This window comes from Schistocerca gregaria, chromosome 4 (assembly GCF_023897955.1).
Source record: "Schistocerca gregaria isolate iqSchGreg1 chromosome 4, iqSchGreg1.2, whole genome shotgun sequence".
NCBI classification, from domain to species: domain Eukaryota; kingdom Metazoa; phylum Arthropoda; class Insecta; order Orthoptera; family Acrididae; genus Schistocerca; species Schistocerca gregaria.
Window position 1 is genome coordinate 114,777,466 of NC_064923.1, and position 19,439 is coordinate 114,796,904.

Consider the following 19,439-nt stretch of genomic DNA (forward strand, 5'->3'; position numbering starts at 1 on the left):
GGCGAGAAGGCACACTGCTCTGTCACTACTAACAACTTCACTACACAATGGTTAACTCAAGAGTGTTCTATCGACAGTGCTGTGCACTCTCACTGCATTCCCTATGTATCAATGCACGGGCTCTCCTGCCAACAAAGAGCTTGGTGCAGATACTTCACTATCACCACTGATAAGCAATGAACTTAAAAATATTAACATAACATTTTTCTTGACGTTTTCCTGACACACTATAATTGTTATTTACATTTTTATTAACTTATAAATATTTTTCATCAGTTTATTACTTTGGTTTATTTTTGTTTTGGCTTGGTTGATTTTCTGTTGACGTATTTCATAATCCACCTCTGGGTTCTTTAATTTTGATTTGTTGTTAAGTCAGTTGGATCTGATAAGAGAAGAAAACTTTAACATTTGAAATTATATTGGAAAAGAGTATCAAGTGAACTAGTAATAAGAAAATTATAACAATTTTATGTTCAGTAACATTTGAAATTATCTCTTATATCTGCACAAAAATAAGTTGTTTTGAAAAGGAGTAATCAATTTCAAAGTATCTCCTATGCCCAAGCAAAGACGATAATTTATGAAAAGTAGTCATCAATAAAACAAACTTGAGGGTAAATGTGTAGTAACATGTGGAAGTAAAATTTGAGTATTAATAATATAGTGAAAAAAATTTACAAATTAGCTAGTAATAATATCAGAATTTGAGATTCATTATGCAAAAATGCAAAATGGCTTTGACTTATTCAAAATTTGTGTTTTTAAATTGACAATTGCAAAAATTATTCCTTACATATATATAACTTATTAATGAGAATACTTTTAATGTCCCAATTCATGTCAGTTAGTACCATCATAAAGGAGGGTAGTAAAAAGATTGGATAACATGGTCATAGCACTGGCAATTGTCTGTGACTGCACTCAAAAGTCCATCTCTTTCACTCACATAGCACAACACCTGGTATGGCCATATAGTCCAGTCACCTCATTACAAAAATTTTACTGTACACTGGCACTAAGTATAATGTCAAATAACGTGAGTTGCTGTCGCTGCACCAGATATTGGTGCTATATTGATAGGTCCATTAATAGTTCTGTTGTGCATCCTGGTATGCATATACCCACTGTAGTAAAACAATAATTGTGGTGTGCACCTTGGTATGCATGTACCCATTGTAGTAAAACAGTAATTATGGTGTGCATCTTGGTATGCACACACAACCATTGTAGAAAAATATTGTAGGTAGAAGTAGCCTGGTCCATAATTGAATTTGTTGCAATTTGGTTGTGCTCCATAACCATGGAAATGCTCGGGATTCAAGGTATTTGTAAAATTATTTTGGCAAAGGATACACAGACATGGTTGGTATCGTAATTTGACTACCAAAAAATTTTGAATTATCTTCACTCTTTGTTTACAAAACAAATTCTGAATTATCTTTACATTTACAAAAAATATCATGTTGTGTGAAATTGACATAAAATTCGAAGTCATAATATTGTCATTATATGGATACAAATTACATGTTTCATCATAATAAAATTATGTGCTTTCCATTTCAGATTTCTTAACCCAAAATGTTTCTAACATATTACATATTTTATATATAAGACTCAAAAGTCCCTACTCATTACATTATTACTTAGTCATAATCGTTGTTTGATATATAAGACTCAATATAAGAATAAAATTGATTCTCATTCCAAAAAAATTGTTACTGTAATACTGTTTATCAGTATGTGGTTGTCTTATACAGGTAGACTGCTACATGTTTTCATTGAAGATTAGTGAATACATAAATTTCTTTTCAGCAAAAAATGTTCTGCAAGTTAACATATTTGTATCCATGTTCACATATATATACAAAAAATTATCTGTAGTTTACATCCCTTTTTTATTCCTTTGCAATGCCTTTCTTTTCTTACTTTCATAAAGTTTCCCATTTTCCTTCATTTTCCTTTCAGTGACGTAGTCGTCGGTTGCAAGTCGTCTATTGTCAGTCATAATATAAATTTTGTTTGTAACTGTGTATCAAAAATCGTCATGTAGATAGTAAAAAAAATTGTATATTGCACAGAGTGGGAATCGTTGTAATGGTATATGCTTTTAAGTTGCTTATGTTTATGTATGTCTCGTGAAAGATGCCATGTTCATGTAAAAAAAATTACAGCCGAAAAGCAAGGCGGCAAGGTCAGGGATTTTCTCTGCCTCGTGATGACTGGGTGTTGTGTGATATCCTTACATTAGTTAGGTTTAGGTAGTTCTAAGTTCTAGGAGACTGATGATCATAGATGTTAAGTCCCATAGTGCTCAGGGCGATTTGAACCATTTTGAAAAGCAAGGTAAACATTGACTAAGGTAAACATTTTAACATTTTAATGTGTTTTCTTCATTCCATAGTTCAGCGATGTGTCACATGCTAGCAAAATTATTCATTAACATTATATATTCTATTATTTCTTGGTGACGAAATCTGCGCTTCTTCAGAAAAGTAATCATCTCACTGATTTTATTCGGTTGTTCTTTGTTTTTCAGGATTACTGTTACGATAAGCATTGTTGTTTCAGTTGGGATGGCGTTTATTACCTCTTTAAACTGTGGAATGTATTTGTCCCAGGTGGTATGATTCCTGTGGCAATAGATTCTGCATAGTTTCCCTATTTCTCACATTATTCTTTCGGAAGGACTGGATGAACTATGGTATGTAGATATATATATTGGTGATATGTTTTTACTTTCTAACATTCGTGTCCATGTTTCTGCTCTGACTTGCAGTCCATTATCTGAAATAACCTTTTGTACATAGCCTACTGCTGACAAAAAAATACCTTTTCGAATGCTTTTGCTACTGTTTTGTCAGTTGCTTTATGTAATGAAGAAATTGCACCACATTTTGATGTTAATTCTACGGCTACAAAAATGTAACTGAACCCTTTTTTTGTCTTGGGGATTTGACCAAAAACATCCACTGCTGCCATATGGCTTAGCCTAGCAGGTATTATGGTATACAGTGGTGGAATGTGAGATACTGTCGAGGATTTGGCTTTTTGGCATATCTTACAGGATGCTATAACCCTGCGAAAGCATTTGTTCATGTTGTTAAAGTGACTATTTTGTCTAAGTATTAAAAAACATTTCCTGGCTCCATAGTGGGCATAACTTAAGTGGGTATACCATATCAATTTACTTATTAGTTCTTCCAGAATGCACAGCAGCCAATTGTTGCTGTTTGGGTATGGGTGGCAAAATAGAATATTGTTATGTATGGTGTAGTTGTTTCTAATTTTTGTGTTACCATTCTCCTGCCAAAGCGTTATGATTTCTTTCAGACTTTCATCTTTCTTCTGCAGTATCGCTATTTCCTGCAATGATGAAGAAATAAAATTTTCAAAGGCGACTTGCTGTATATACATTAAACTGTGGTTTGTTTGCTGTTTAGGGATCTTGACAGTGCATCGGCAGCAATCTTCTGTGTGCCGGGAATGTGGATTATTGTAAAGTCTAATTCCTGTAAATACAGTTTACAACGGCTCACTCTGTCATGGGTGAATTTGGCTGACACTAAAAATAGTATCACTTTGTGGTCAGTAAAGACTGTTGTGTGCCTTCCGTACAGATAATTGCGGAACCTTTTGAATCCCCAAACTACACAGTGTCTCTAATTCCGTTAAGGAATAATTATGTTCAGCTGATGAAAGTATTCTACTTGGAAACGCAATGTGTTTAATGATTCTTTTACCGTCTTCCTCTGGTAAAGATGGACTCCTAATGCGGTTCTGGAGCTGTCAGTTGTAATTGAAAAGATTTTTTCTGGTCTGGATGTGATAATAAAGATGTGATAGATGTGATTAGTAATGCGTTTTTCAAATTTTCGAATTCAGATTTGACTGGTTCATCCCAGAACCAAATTGTATTTTTGCTTGTTAATTGGTATAACAAGGGAGTGTCTAGAGCTTTGTAATCTATGAACTTATGAAAACAGTTAATTAGGCCTAGAAAGCTCAAAAGTTCCTTTTTGTTTGTTGGGACAGTGATGTCATGTAACGCTTGCAATTTATTGGAATCTGTTTCAATGCCTTTTTCTGAAATTATGTGACCTAGAAATTGTATTGCGACTTTTCCAAACTCTGATTTACTGAGGTCTACTGTTACACCTTCTTGCTGGAATATTCTCAGAACTGTTCAAGAGTATGGTTATGATGCACCCAATTAGCTTCTGCAATGAAAATATCATCTATGTATGTTGTGATTTTGTTTTTGATTTCTTGTGGGAGTATTGTGTTCATGCCTCTTATAAATGCAGCTGAAGAAATCGTTAATTCAAATGGAAGTTTACAGAACTGGTAACATTCCCCAAAGCAAAGGAATGCCATGTATTTTCTGTAGTTTAGGTGTAGCTGGATTTGCCAAAATACGGATTTTAAGTCTAGGATCGTGTAAATGGATGTACCATGGAGTTTCTCTAATAACACCTCAAGTGTCTGTCGGCGGTCAGTTCTGGAATTATTATGTTGTTCACTTGATGGGAATCAAGAACTAAAAGAAGTAACTCATCCCTCTTTTTTTTTTTTTTAATATGCAAAGGATTTATATACTGGCTGGCTGCTGGTTCAATTATTCCTTGTAAGTTTAAACATAGCTTGTAATTCCTTCTTTACTTGATCGATATGTATGTGTGGAATTGGATAATGTTTGACTTTAAAAATTTCATGTAGTTTTACCTGGGATTCATACATGAATCCTGTCATAGTTCCTGGAATGTTGTTGAAGACTGTTTTATGCTGCACAAGAATAAGCCCTAATTCTGTATGCTCTCTTTTGGTATTAGCCATACTTTCCCCTAATTTGCTTGTAGTTGTTTCCATTATATTATATTCATAATCCTTTGGGATATCGCTATTATTTAATCTGTATATAATGTTAAATAACAAACATTGTGCGAAGAATCTTGAATAATTTCAATCTTACTAATGCTTTGCTCTTCTGTTGATATTGTATTTTGGATAACAGTATAATTTCTTCGTCTCCTTTATGCAGTGTTTGATATGACAGTTTAAAATTGACATTTGCATCGTGCTGCCAGAGGACATTTACTCCTAATATGACGTCTGTTGTCAATAGTGAAACTATCCAACAATTAGTGCGAAATATTCTACCTGCAAGAATAACTAATAATTGTGCCTGTCTTTTTACACCTATTCTTTTCCCTGGAAATGCACCTTTGACCTTGGTTTTACTTGATGGGAATACGGGATAGTTATTCTTAATATTGCATCTGTTAAATGTTTCTTCTTTAACTACTGATGCTGGTGATACTGAATCAATTATTGCTGGGATAACCAGTGATTGTATTTTTATGTGGACTATAGAGTGCCATATGGGTTTCTGTACTACTGGCTTCTCATGTAGTAGTGTATCACTTACACCATCGAATGTAATGGCACGTTCAATCATGATACATTCTGTTTCCCTGTTATTTGCAGCGTTGTTGAGAAACGCGTAAGGGACTGTTTCTAGTCATATGTGTTCTTGTGTGTCATTTCCTGCCGCGGAATGTTGTGAGCTATTATCCATACAGTTCTAACACTGACTGGTGTCGTTTTGTGACGTTCATACGATAATGATTCTGTTGTGAATTGTTGTGATACTGATTAAAATTACTCTTGTGAAATATGCGTTGTGATCCCTGTTCGTTTTCTCTACACCTGTCATTATAACTCCTGTTATATGGCGTGTGAGGCGCATTGTTCTGGAACTGCGGTTTTTGTATATATTGGTTTCTTTGGTGTGGCGCTGTAGAATGAGTCATAGCTGGCGTGTTTGTTGGAGGCTGAGTCATGTGAAAATTAGCCCTATTTGGACGTTGTGCTGTATCTCTGCCATGCTACGCGGCTGGCTTCGTTGCTGCTGTGTATTCAAACTCGCATTGTTGCTGTACTGAGTTTAATTATAGCGCTGTGTGCATTCTGTAACCAAGGTCTCCCCTTCTCTGCGGCAAAGTTTCTTACGATTGTTATCCACAAACTGTGACAGTTCAAAATTACCTTTGTTTGGCTGGTTTGCTTTTCGTCTCGAAAAATTTTTGACAAACGCATAATCAAAGTGATGTATTTCTAGTAGTTGTAATAGTTCTCTAAATGTGGAAATGTCTTTCTGTTGGCCTGTTAGTAATGAAACCTTCAATGATTTTGGAAGTTTTGAAATGCACAATTGTATTAGTGCGGATTGGCTGGATCGTTCATTTAAATACTGGTTTTGCTCTACCATGATTGTGTTATGGCGTGAAAGTTGGAAATCTCAAAGTTTGGCGGACTAATTAACTGATCTTTAATACTGCTTTGGGTTGTGTTTGACCAATATGCTGACAAAAATTCTTCTTGAAATGCTTCTAGTGAATGAAATTGTCTTGCAATTGGTCTCATTCTCCTTGCAGGTTCACCTTCAAGGACACTACAAATGAATTCCAGTTTGTGTTGTACTGCTCATGACTGTGGGAATGCAACGTTAAATTGTTGTATGCATGTAAGGGTTGTATTTGTGTTCTGTCATTCTTGAACGTTTTGAATTTCCTGGCTGACTGAAAACGTTTGTGGTCAAAACCATCCTTTCTGTGTGTGTAACTGTTATCACAATGTTGTGAGCATGGGTTTGTGCATCTTTGTTCGTGATCAAGATCCCTTACTCTCTCTACTCTACCTACGTTGTTTGGATTGCGCACCTGTGAAATATCATGACTATGTGTGTTTTGTTGGTATGGATTGTTTGAAACCCTTTCAAGTGTTTCAGCTATTACTTGCTGTAATGAATCAATATTTTGGTGTAACAAAAAATCTGAAATTGTCTGTTGCACATTCTGACTTTGCATACGCTAACTTTCAGAAATATGTTGAAGTGGGACTGGTGGAGCATCATTTAGTGTAGTGTTATCTGATTTGATATGGTTGTTAGTGTCTAACATATCCATTCTCGTAGTAAGCTCATCGACTTTCTCTGTGAGTTCTTTTTGTAACTTACTATTTCGTTTAGCCCCTTTCTTTTAGTCTGCTGTAATATCTTCTGGATCTTGTACAATATCTATCTGCTCTATTCTGTCAGTAAGTGTTTGAATGCCATTTGAAAGTTTCTCCTTGACATTCTGTATCTTAATGAGGGTTTCTTGTATTTGAGTTGTGCTCTCTTTAACAGCTGCGATTTCTTCCGAAATTGATGCAGTATTGTCATCTAGATACGTTTTTCCTGGGGAAAAGTTTTCTTTTGTCTTCCTGTCGATGTTTAGTGTTTGTGTATAATAATTCTTTCCTTTCTTTGTCTTGTGATCGCACCAATTTGCGGTACTGTATGCAGCAATTTTCTATGTGATTATTAAAACGTTCCTCAATCTGAGCGTTATGTTTGTCATAATTTTCTACCATTGCCTCACATAGACTACGTACAAGTTTTTGTGCCTTACAGCTTTCCGGTCTGAACTTGGTTTTGACAGCGTGTCTCATCTGATTGTCTTTAGCGTTCACAATGTTGTACCATTGTGCCTTCATTGGTAACAATATTAATGTGACTGATGAAAAGAAGATTATTTTGACGTGATCACATAAGCTTACACTGTGGCCCTTAGTACTGGTTGTCTATGCAGTGAACCTGTAAACATACATATATATTTTCCTTGCCTCTTATTTTTCTGGGTCGCCTGTGGATAACGTCGTCTGACTGCATGTCTGAATATACTCACACTGATCTATTGTTGATAATTATTTAGGTTGGTTTTCATTTAATAGGATTGACAATATGTGAGCTAAAACTGTACTTATTATTCATTTTCTTTTTTGATTAAAGTTACTGGTGCAAAATTCAATGTCATTTTTAAATTTAAAAAAATTGATAAAACTCAATGAAAGTTAAATCTTGTGGTTACTTGTTTCGATGAAAAATAATACAATATTGACTGAGATAAACTGATCTATTCTGAAAATGATGGATTATAAATTTTTAAAACATTAGTTTTGGGATCGTTTACATAAAACAGATTAAAAATGTACAACGAACTTACAATATGCAGTTAGCGCTTAAATACCTTTGATGTCTTCATGGCGTCGATTTTTAATAATTCATAAATAATTACCAATTATATAATAATAGTATTCTTCAAGTGATATACAGCTGGTGGCGGACAGACACAGCACTCTGTCTCTACACACAACTTTACTGCACAAAGTTTGATTCAAGAGTCAACAATGCTTTGCAATTCTCGCCACATTCCCTATGTATCAATGCACGGGCTCTCCTGACAACAAAGAGCTTGGTGCGGATACTTCACTGTCTACATCAGTAGGCAAAGAACTTAAATACATTTTACTAAACATTTTTCTTAACATTTTTCTTACACTCTATATTTTTTATTTACATATTTCTTAACTTATAAATATTTTTCATCAGTTTATAACTTTGATTTATTTATGTTTCGACCTGGTTGATTTTCTGTTGACATTTTTCAGAAGATGGAACTTATGTATCTCAGGGAAAATTTAATTATAAAGGTATTTTTGAGAATCGGTTTGTCATTTGTGAACAAATTAAATAAAATTGCTTGCCAGCACTTTCTCTTAGGCAGACCACTACATTTACTTCATCCCTTACTTTAGTCTTTATTGAAACATACACACAATCTTCTGTTATCAAGACCTAATGGAATAATTTGAACCAAATCGTAAACTTTGATATTTGTGTACATCCTACTTGTGAGTAATTTATTTCAGTATATCTCCTCACACGGTTCTACAGGGCCTCGATCTTGGGCTGTTGCACACACAACAAGTATTAAATATGCTTGAGGAGAGATAAGTTTTGGTTGGCTGAGTAGCTGCAGTTCTTCTAGCATTCGTCTGTAATATAATATAAATAGATGCCATAGCAGAGATATTCCCCTGTAGCTGTTCACAGAGTCAAAATATTCTGTGAGTTTCGAAAGTGCAGTGAGTTAAGATTCCTTCAACATGTTTGGGATAATACGTACCCAAAGGCATTTCTTAGATACATATAATCCCCAAGTGCTTCATCTCTGCAGTACATATGTCATCTGTCCCTCCATATTTTCCGTTTTTTGTGTACTTTAGGACGACTTCAATCAATTTCAGAGATAATAAGACACAAAATGCACGTGTTACCATTTTGAGGTCTCCTTATTAGAATAGGCAGTGCCAATTTTTCTTTCGTCTTTCCATCAAGATGAAGTGGAAGAGCTATTTTACCTCCTATTACTTCACTTTCAGTTATTGCAGCTTCCCTTCGTCCGCTTAAATGCTTAATAACGGTCAATGGAAGTTGGCTACTGTCATGTCTGTTCTGTCAAGTATTGTAACCCATTTCTTCTGCCTCACGTCTTCCATGGCTTGTATTAGGTTTGCTCCACACTCTACGCTATCACAGATGAAAGGGTTGTCTACTTACACCTCACAGCACTTTTCTTTTACTCCCTCTATATCATGTGCTATTCCTGGTAAGTATGTATGTCCACATCGTCTAGGTATGTGTTTGCAAGATAGAGTTCTCAGTATGTCCACAAAGGCAGCATACCCTATTGGTGTGGGTATGTGGTACTTTAGCCTCACAAATCAGGGCTAAGTTATTCCCTTCAACCACATATTCAAAAGGCTCCACTGGATATACACGTTTCGTAGCCCTTGCCTATGCTATGAGTATTAAAATCCGTTATTACAAATTTAATTTTGTTGAAGTTTAGGTTTGGAGGCATGAATTCAAAACGGTATCTGTTTATTTATATGCAGATGTAATAAAACAGTTATCAAGTTGTACTGTTTCGCCACATTAGTATCGTTTGCTGAGGTAAAATTAATGCCATATCTCACAGGAACTACCTTTCCATACTTTGTTGGCCTAAGTGAGCCCCCTATCGTTACTATGTATTGCTGTCTAAATCGGGTTCTCATTTTAGTGGTTTTTCTGGAAACGTAGCACATCGCAACATTTCTTTTGCATACATCTGACAAATCGTTCGCTTAGTACTCGCAATATGATGTGTAGTTATAATCTGAGTAGACAACTCTGGTACTGATAACCATTTATATTTACGTCCGTTCACGTTCTTTAACTAACCTGAGTGGTGGAAGTGTGTGACAAACTTTAGCGTTGCCTAAGGTGTACACGATTCCTCATGCCATGTTGTTAGAGCTATTACTCATTACATGATAAATAGGTGTTAGATAACGGATAGCTTTTAGCTGGAGAGAGCGTTACACCTTCAATGTAGTTTACGATGTATTTTTGTCAGCGTTTCAATATAGACCCCTATTTTGGAACCATATGATGCAATGCACCCTGAGACCGTCACAAGTAGTTCCCAATATTTCTTTCTGTTTCTGTTAAAGAAAGAAATGTGGTTGTGTTCTGTGGCCCACTAGCAAAAATTCTACACATTTGAATACTGTACGACAAATGAAAGCTACTTGTCAAACACTGTAAATTCTTCAGATACAGATTTTTATGGCGAACAGATCTACAAATTTTCGAAACTAGTTATACAACTTGTGAATGGTTGAGATGAACATCCACTATCATCCATCATCTTGAATATTTACACTGACTAAAATGTTCTACAATGGAACATGTAATATTTGCATATGAACTAATTTATTACTATGTGTTAACAATTTTACCTGTCTTAAACATGGAAATTGGTCTCAGTTTCCAAGAACTTCAGTTTTCAAATGTATTTAACTTGTAAGTCGTTTTCGATAACACTTCCACTTCATTTAATTTCCGTTACTGATTATTGATGTGTAGCTGACTAACTGAGTTACATTTAGACTGTGAAACACATATCGACAAATTTTTCCCTGTTGCAACACATTTAAATTTCAACACAACATTTCTAACTAGACGCACGATCCTGTTCTACCTTGCAATCCTTTTTCTCATTTAGAAAAACCCTACTTTTCCAGAGTAATGCCACTCCATGTCTTGGTTGTTATGGACAACGATCTTACCAATTCTTCGGCCTACAAGACCACCTCTACAAAGAATTTCAATTCATGATGATCCGATTTCTGCCTCCCAGCACCACTCCATTACTCCAACCCGTGGACCGGCAGATTATATATAGCTTTATGAAGCTCTACACTTAAGCACTCTTAGAGCATTGTTTTGAGTTAACTGAAGCTACCAATCTCACATTCTCGGAGAGTTTTGCAAATATCGCTTCAACATCGTTGCCTGCATCAAGATGATCGAAAAAGCGTGGTAAGAAGTTGCGAGGAGAACTCTCACTTGTGCTGAGAAGACGTTTTGGCCGGAATGCTTTGTCGAATGTCATTCTGAGGCATTCGAGTCAGTATTTGTGGAGCCTGTAATCAACGAGATTGGGTATTCGGCCAAGAGCAAGGAGCTCCAATGTTAGGCGCGTAATGGGGCCCCTTAGGGATATGGCGGCTAAGGAGGGGAAGAAATCCAGTGTGCACTCCGTGTGCATTCCGGGAGGAGTCATTCCTGATGTGGAAAGGGTCCTTCCGGATGCCATGAAGAGCACAGGGTGCAGCCAGCTGCAGGTGGTGGCACATGTCGGCACTAATGACGTGTGTCGCTTTGGATCTGAGGAAATTCTCTCTGGATTCCAGCGGCTATCTGATTTGGTGAAGGCTGCCGGTCTTGCTTACGAGATGAAGGCAGAGCTCACCATCTGCAGCATCGTTGACAGAACCGACTGCGGACCTTTGGTGCAGAGCCGGGTGGAGGGTCTGAATCAGAGGCTCAGACGGTTTTGCGACCGTATTGGCTGCAGATTCCTTGACTTGCGCCATAGGGTGGTGGGGTTTCGGGTTCCGCTGAATAGGTCAGGAGTTCACTACACTCAGCTGGCGGCTACACGGGTAGCGGAGGCTGTGTGGCATGGACTGGGCGGTTTTTTAGGTTAGAAGGCCTCGGGAAAGTGCGGGATGGGCTGCAATGTCAAAGGGTGCTTGGCAATTACAGGACGTGCTTGGATCAAGGAACAGTCGGAATTATAGTTGTAAACTGTTGTAGTTGCGCTGGAAAAATCCCTGAGCTTCAAGCGCTAATAGAAAGCACAGAAGCTGATATCGTTATAGGTACAGAAAGCTGGCTAAAGCCTGAAATAAGTTCTGCAGAAATTTTTACGAAGTCTCAGACGGTGTTCAGGAAAGATAGATTAGGCAGAATTGGTGGTGGAGTGTTGGTGTCTGTCAGTAGTGGTTTATCTTGTAGTGAAGTCGAAGTAGATACTCCGTGCGAATTGGTGTGGGTGGAGGTTATACTTAACAGCCGAATTAAGTTAATAATTGGCTCCTTCTACCGACCCCCAGACTCCGATGATACAGTTGCGGAACAGTTCAGAGAAAGTTTGAGTCTCGTAACAAATAAATACCCCACTCATACGGTTATAGTTGGTGGGGACTTCAACCTACCCTCGGTATGTTGGCAAAAATACTTGTTCAAAACCGGTGGTAGGCAGAAAACGTCTTCCGAGATTGTCCTAAATGCATTCTCCGAAAATTATTTCGAGCAGTTAGTCCACGAACCCACGCGAATTGTAAATGGTTGCGAAAACACACTTGACCTTTTGGCCACAAACAATCCAGAGCTGATAGAGAGCATCATGACTGATACAGGGATTAGTGATCACAAGGTCATTGTAGCTAGGCTCAATACCATTTCTTCCAAATCCATCAGAAACAAACGCAAAATAATTTTATTTAAAAAAGCGGAGAAAGTGCCACTAGAAGCCTTCCTAAAAGACAATTTCCATTCCTTCCGTACTGACTATGCGAATGTAGACGAGATGTGGCTCAAATTCAAAGATATAGTAGCAACAGCAATTGAGATATTCATACCTCATAAATTGGTAAGAGATGGAACGGATCCCCCGTGGTACACAAAAAAGATCCGAACGCTGTTGCAGAGGCAACGGAAAAAGCATGCGAAGTTCAGAAGAACGCGAAATCCTGAAGATGGGCTAAAATTTACAGACGCGCGAAATTTGGCACGTACTTCGGTGCGAGATGCCTTTAATAGGTTCCACAACGAAACATTGTCTCGAAATTTGGTAGAAAATCCGAAGAAATTCTGGTCGTATGTAAAGTACACAAGCGGCAAGACGCACTCAATACCTTCGCTGCGCAGTGCCGATGGTACTGTTATCGACGACTGTGCCGCTAAAGCGGAGTTATTGAACGCAGTTTTCCGAAATTCCTTCACCAGGGAAGACGAATGGAATATTCCAGAATTTGAAACACGAACATCTGCTAGCATGAGTTTCTTAGAAGTAGATACCTTAGGGGTTGCGAAGCAACTCAAATCGCTTGATACGGGCAAGTCTTCAGGTCCAGATTGTATACCGATTAGGTTCCTTTCAGATTACGCTGATACTATAGCTCCCTACTTAGCACTCATATACAACCGCTCGCTCACCGATAGATCTGTACCTACAGATTGGAAAATTGCTCAGGTCGCACCAGTGTTCAAGAAGGGTAGTAGGAGTAATCCATTTAACTACAGACCTATATCATTGACGTCGGTTTGCAGTAGGGTTTTGGAGCATATACTGTATTCAAACATTATGAATCACCTCGAAGAGAACGATCTATTGACACGTAATCAGCATGGCTTCAGAAAACATCGCTCTTGTGCAACGCAGCTAGCTCTTTATTCGCACGAAGTAATGGCCGCTATCGACAGGGGATCTCAAGTTGATTCCGTATTTCTAGATTTCCGGAAAGCTTTTGACACCGTTCCTCACAAGCGACTTCTGATCAAGCTGCGGAGCTATGGGGTATCGTCTCAGTTGTGCGACTGGATTCGTGATTTCCTGTCAGGAAGGTCGCAGTTCGTAGTAATAGACGGCAAATCATCGAGTAAAACTGAAGTGATATCAGGTGTTCCCCAGAGAAGCGTCCTGGGACCTCTACTGTTCCTGATCTATATAAATGACCTGGGTGACAATCTGAGCAGTTCTCTTAGACTGTTCGCAGATGATGCTGTAATTTACCGTCTAGTAAGGTCATCCGAAGACCAGTATCAGCTGCAAAGCGATTTAGAAAAGATTGCTGTATGGTGTGTCAGGTGGCAGTTGACGCTAAATAACGAAAAGTGTGAGATGATCCACATGAGTTCCAAAAGAACTCCGTTGGAATTCGATTACTCGATAAATAGTACAATTCTCAAGGCTGTCAATTCAACTAAGTACCTGGGTGTTAAAATTACGAACAACTTCAGTTGGAAGGACCACATAGATAATAGTGTCGGGAAGGCGAGCCAAAGGTTGCGTTTCATTGGCAGGACACTTAGAAGATGCAACAAGTCCACTAAAGAGACAGCTTACACTACACTCGTTCGTCCTCTGTTAGAATATTGCTGCGCAGTGTGGGATCCTTACCAGGTGGGATTGACGGAGGACATCGAGAGGGTGCAAAGAAGGGCAGCTCGTTTTGTATTATCGCGTTATAGGGGAGAGAGTGTGGCAGATATGATACACGAGTTGGGATGGAAGTCATTACAGCATAGACGTTTTTCGTCGCGGCGAGAGCTTTTTACGAAATTTCAGTCACCAACTTTCTCTTCCGAATGCGAAAATATTTTGTTGAGCCCAACCTACATAGGTAGGAATGATCATCAAAATAAAATAAGAGAAATCAGAGCTCGAACAGAAAGGTTTAGGTGTTCGTTTTTCCCGCTCGCTGTTCGGGAGTGGAATAGTAGAGAGATAGTATGATTGTGGTTCGATGAACCCTCTGCCAAGCACTTAAATGTGAATTGCAGAGTAGTCATGCATGTAGATGAACTAGAAGTGGATAACAATGGTATGGTTGGGATGGTGGAAGATCACAGCCAACAATTTATCACCGAAGAACTTATGGAGTTGCAGTGTGTTTCACAGGAGGAAATCGTGTGGAGGAGTTGGCGGTAAGCGGAAAGCAGCAATCTTCTGATGCAATAAGAGAAATACTAAAAATATGGGAATCGGTTGCATCGTACAGTGAAAGTCATAACCCCTATAAAGCAGTGTCTATGCGCACTTCAAATTTATTTGATGACTATAGATAGCTTCCCAGTAAAAAGAATTAGTTATGTATCGTGAATAATAGATAACATAGTACTGTACGATAGTTTCCTTTGAATAAATAGCATGAACGAGATAAAACTTTTAGTACTTTTTTGCGTGGAAAGCATTATCGTATTTTACATACATTTATATGTTTAGTTTAACCAGTGTTTCGCACTACGGGTAAGATTCCGAAACGAATTATACTTGCTATGCTAGGCTCCACTGTAGTGGTATTGAGTACCCTCCACCAGGCGCAGTAAGGTGGATTGCAGCGTATTGATGTAGATGTAGATTCACTCGTAGCCCTCCATTCTGTGGGTTGTTATCCATTATAGGGTATATTTCATTCAATTTACAGTTTGGTTCGCTTAGCAGTACTATACGATCTGCACACGCGAGACAACTGAAATTACCATCCATCTGTAGTCCACTCCGTTTCTGCTGCCCATATTCCCTTACTAGTATAAAAACTTCCTACAGTAAAGTATAGTAAACTTCTGTTACACATCTGGCAGGAGACGAAAGTCCGAAAAGTATTCCAAGCTCCATTGCTACAATTCCTTGACAAATGGTTCAGGTGTGGAGGCTGATACGATTGTAAGATTGAATGAATTTAAACGCAACTTGTCCGTTTTCTTGGCTGTAGTTGCAAATTTATTCAAACTCAGTTTCAGTTTTCATAAACTCTGAAACACTGTCATTAAGAGGGTGGCGCTAATCTAAAGTCATTTCTGTGAGATATTTCGCAGAGTAAGTATAGAGGAAAACTGTACCCATACCAACAGCCTAGTTTGTTTGCGTCCTGTCTAATTAATAAGTTAATCAGCACCTTTTCCTGCCTATTAACACTGAAAAAAAGGTTTGGAAAGTAAATCCATTGTGGGGACCAATGCAAAAACTTAACATAAATCAAGATGAAATCGACAAATACTGAATAATATTAGTTGTTCAATGAAACTTGATAGGAAATAGCAGAACACCCACAAAAGTATCAACTAAGCACAGTCCGTGATAAAAAAATAATACTATGGATCAAGTCTTAAAACTGAAAATCTGCACATGTATGTTTAGGTAACTGATATCTTTTTTATTTGCTTACATTCGTACAAGGTCAGTTTCGATTCTACTTGTAGTATTCTGGTCAACTTGGGAGGAGGTGTTTAGCACCTCAAGTAAAATTAAATTGAATTTTTTCATGGACTTCTCTTACACTTACCTAGGTGAAATAAAAATATTTGCACCGTATGTTGCTTGAGAATCATACAGATTGTAATATTATAAACATTCATTAAACGGTAAGACCTTTTTTACATGCATGTAACCGATTTGTGGTAGTAGTACTGATATTACTATAATAATACAGTTACTACTGTTGCTTCTAATACTTCTAATAATTATTATCACAGTAATATCAGTTCTACCAAGGCCGATATACATTGTACTCAGAGAAACCTTCACCTGAAGAGAGGTGACTAAATGATCGATGTGCACTTTTCTTCCCATTTCTTTACTGCCATCTGCTGCAAATGGTGAGTTACATTGCTATGGGTATGTGCACTGTGGGCTATTACGTCACTTTTATGTTATGTTATTAAAAACGTCAAATTTACATCGGTGATAGTTTTTGATATGTTTCTGAAAAGTGGAGAATGAAGGTTACTGAATAAAAAATGCAGGGTCCTCCTAAAAAATAAAGATTTATTACTGCTCGTATCATTGTAATGAGCAAATTTACCAAAATGTAAGCTGTGCTGGTTAACTTGCCCCCTAGTAGCTAACCAACATTTGCTTGATATACTTTTTATATGTTACTTCCAGACCAAAATATATAGATAATAAGCCTTACAATCTTATGTGCAACTAATACATTCCATGTCACATAATTTATTGTGAATAATATGTATGTGAGAGACATCAAACCAATTGACTAAGATATTATGATACTGCTTCTTATGGGTTTTATAGAGTAAATCACAGTATCTCATTTCGGTGTATTGCCATGGTCAGTTGTTTTGTACATACATTAATAGATATTGTAGACAGTAACCATGATCATAGAGGTATTGTGCTTCAACAGGTAGTCATTGAACTACAAAACATTTTCGCCCTGCTAGCACCAAAGAACAGAAATTATGACTAAGAAGAGGTACAAAACCGAGCTGCAGCTCTGCCAAAAGTCTCTGTCCGCTCAGGCGGTTATTTTCTGCAGCATGTATCCACAACAACATCCAGGTGGAAACCTAGTGACAAAAGAACACAATTATTTCTACAAATGAGAGACAAATAAGATCTGAGAACTACTTCATGACCAAACATAGTACTTAATTGAACAGAAGACACTCTCCCACCCACCCACCCACCCACACACACACCCACCCACCCACACCCACCCACCCACCCACACACACACACACACAAACACAAACACACACACACACACACACAAAACGAGTCAAAGCAAGTATAATGGGGTATACTGAAATATTAATAAAATAACTTTAAATATTATTAAATTTTGTAGCTTCTAAGCAAACTGAGATGTAACTATTGGTTTGAATTTTGTAGACCATACCAAGTATAATGCTTTAACAGACCCTTGGTATTTCGTTAAGTTAATTACTTTCATATTGCTACCAATCAGGGAAATAGGATGTAACACCACTGAGACTTACACCATTGTTGTTGATGCATCAATATTCTAACCTCAAAGTATAGATCATATTGTCAACGTTTCTCAGACCATGATGATGTGCGATACAGATAGCAGCAACATATTTTGCAGAATTAGCAAAACCTTTACTCAGTTTGAATACAAACTAATGATCAAAGGCACACTGAATTTCTGTGTTTAAACGTTTTAAAGAAAAGAAAAACCAATCGAGTACAAACTATTTGCAGTAAAGTAAACATTGATTAACTTTAAGTGAATAAACAACATGGGGATTTTTTAGAAAGATCAGTGGTTACTCCCAAGTTATGGAAACCTTTAAAAACTTAAGAATTCTACTGGCAGATAATTTAACTTGAGACAGTTATTTAAAGACACATTTATTTGCTGACAATAGGAAAGCAACGTCCTGTTAAAATGTCTCCCTTATACGGGGATATACACAATGAATGTGTGAGTGCAGGTTGTGGATGGAAGTTTGTGCCAGGCCATAAGAGCCTAATGAAAGTGAGAAATCCGGGTTCGATTCCCAGTCTGGCACCAATTTTTATTCCCACCACTCCACTATACAGATGACTGTTCTCTATATCTGCAACTGCGAATACCTCTCAGGTATTCAAATTCAACCTACCTTTTGTAACCAAACATCTTTTTAAGCAAAATTTATGAAATTAATCTATGTTCAACAGCTCCCAACAAAATGTTTACTATTTAGCGGGCTAAAACAACCTGAATTGAAAATCCCACATTCTTTAGTTAATAAAAAGCCTTAGAACAGTTACTTGTTCTGTACACTTGATAATAGCTGAACCTGCTTTGCCAATAGCGAAATCAGTTTCCATTCAAGAATTAATTAAAGAAACATTGTAAGTTAAAACGCAACTTTGGTAGTGAGGTATCAGCCATTACTAAATCTCCGGACCGAGAAGCGGCGTGCTCCATTACGCGCGGCCGAGAAACACGTTGCTGCCCGCTGCTGTCATCGCAAACCGAACTCGAGCGCCCTTGCTTCAAACCACAGACACCGGCTACCCATAACATTCGGCGACTGGCCCAGAATATACAGCAACCCCAGCCACTAGCTCCATTAACTAAGGATCCTTATTTAACGCCACTACTGACTTGTACAAGCCATTTATCATTGTGCTATGTTCTACTCCACAACTCTGGAATGCTACGCTGCGGTGGACCTGCTGTTCGATGCTGGTTTGGCTGCGCTCTGGACTTTGAATCCGAATGGTATACAGGAACTTGGACTCCAACGTCCACTCGGCTTAGTATGCCAACGGACGTGTAATTCCGCCTCAGTTCTACTTACATTTCACTTGCAGTGCCTGGACATTGGTGTAACCACCATCCATTTATATAATTTTCCATAAAGTGTTGATATTCAGCTTGGCCCTGGATAACTCAATAACTTGTATCAGTACTGTATGAATAACCCATAGAACGGTGACATATTTAGTGTGTTATTCATGGTTATAAAATGTAGACAATCCTTCCAAATAAGAGATGTGCAGTACAAAAATAATTTACATCACTAGAGAGGGAATATTCTACAGATATTTATCCAAACAACTTGGTATTACCACAACTCATTCACCACAAATAATGTTATTAAAATCATTTATCATGAGCTAAAATATGTTTATCTTATACACATTCTCAAATGGTATCATGATGTAATATGAAGGCAGTGT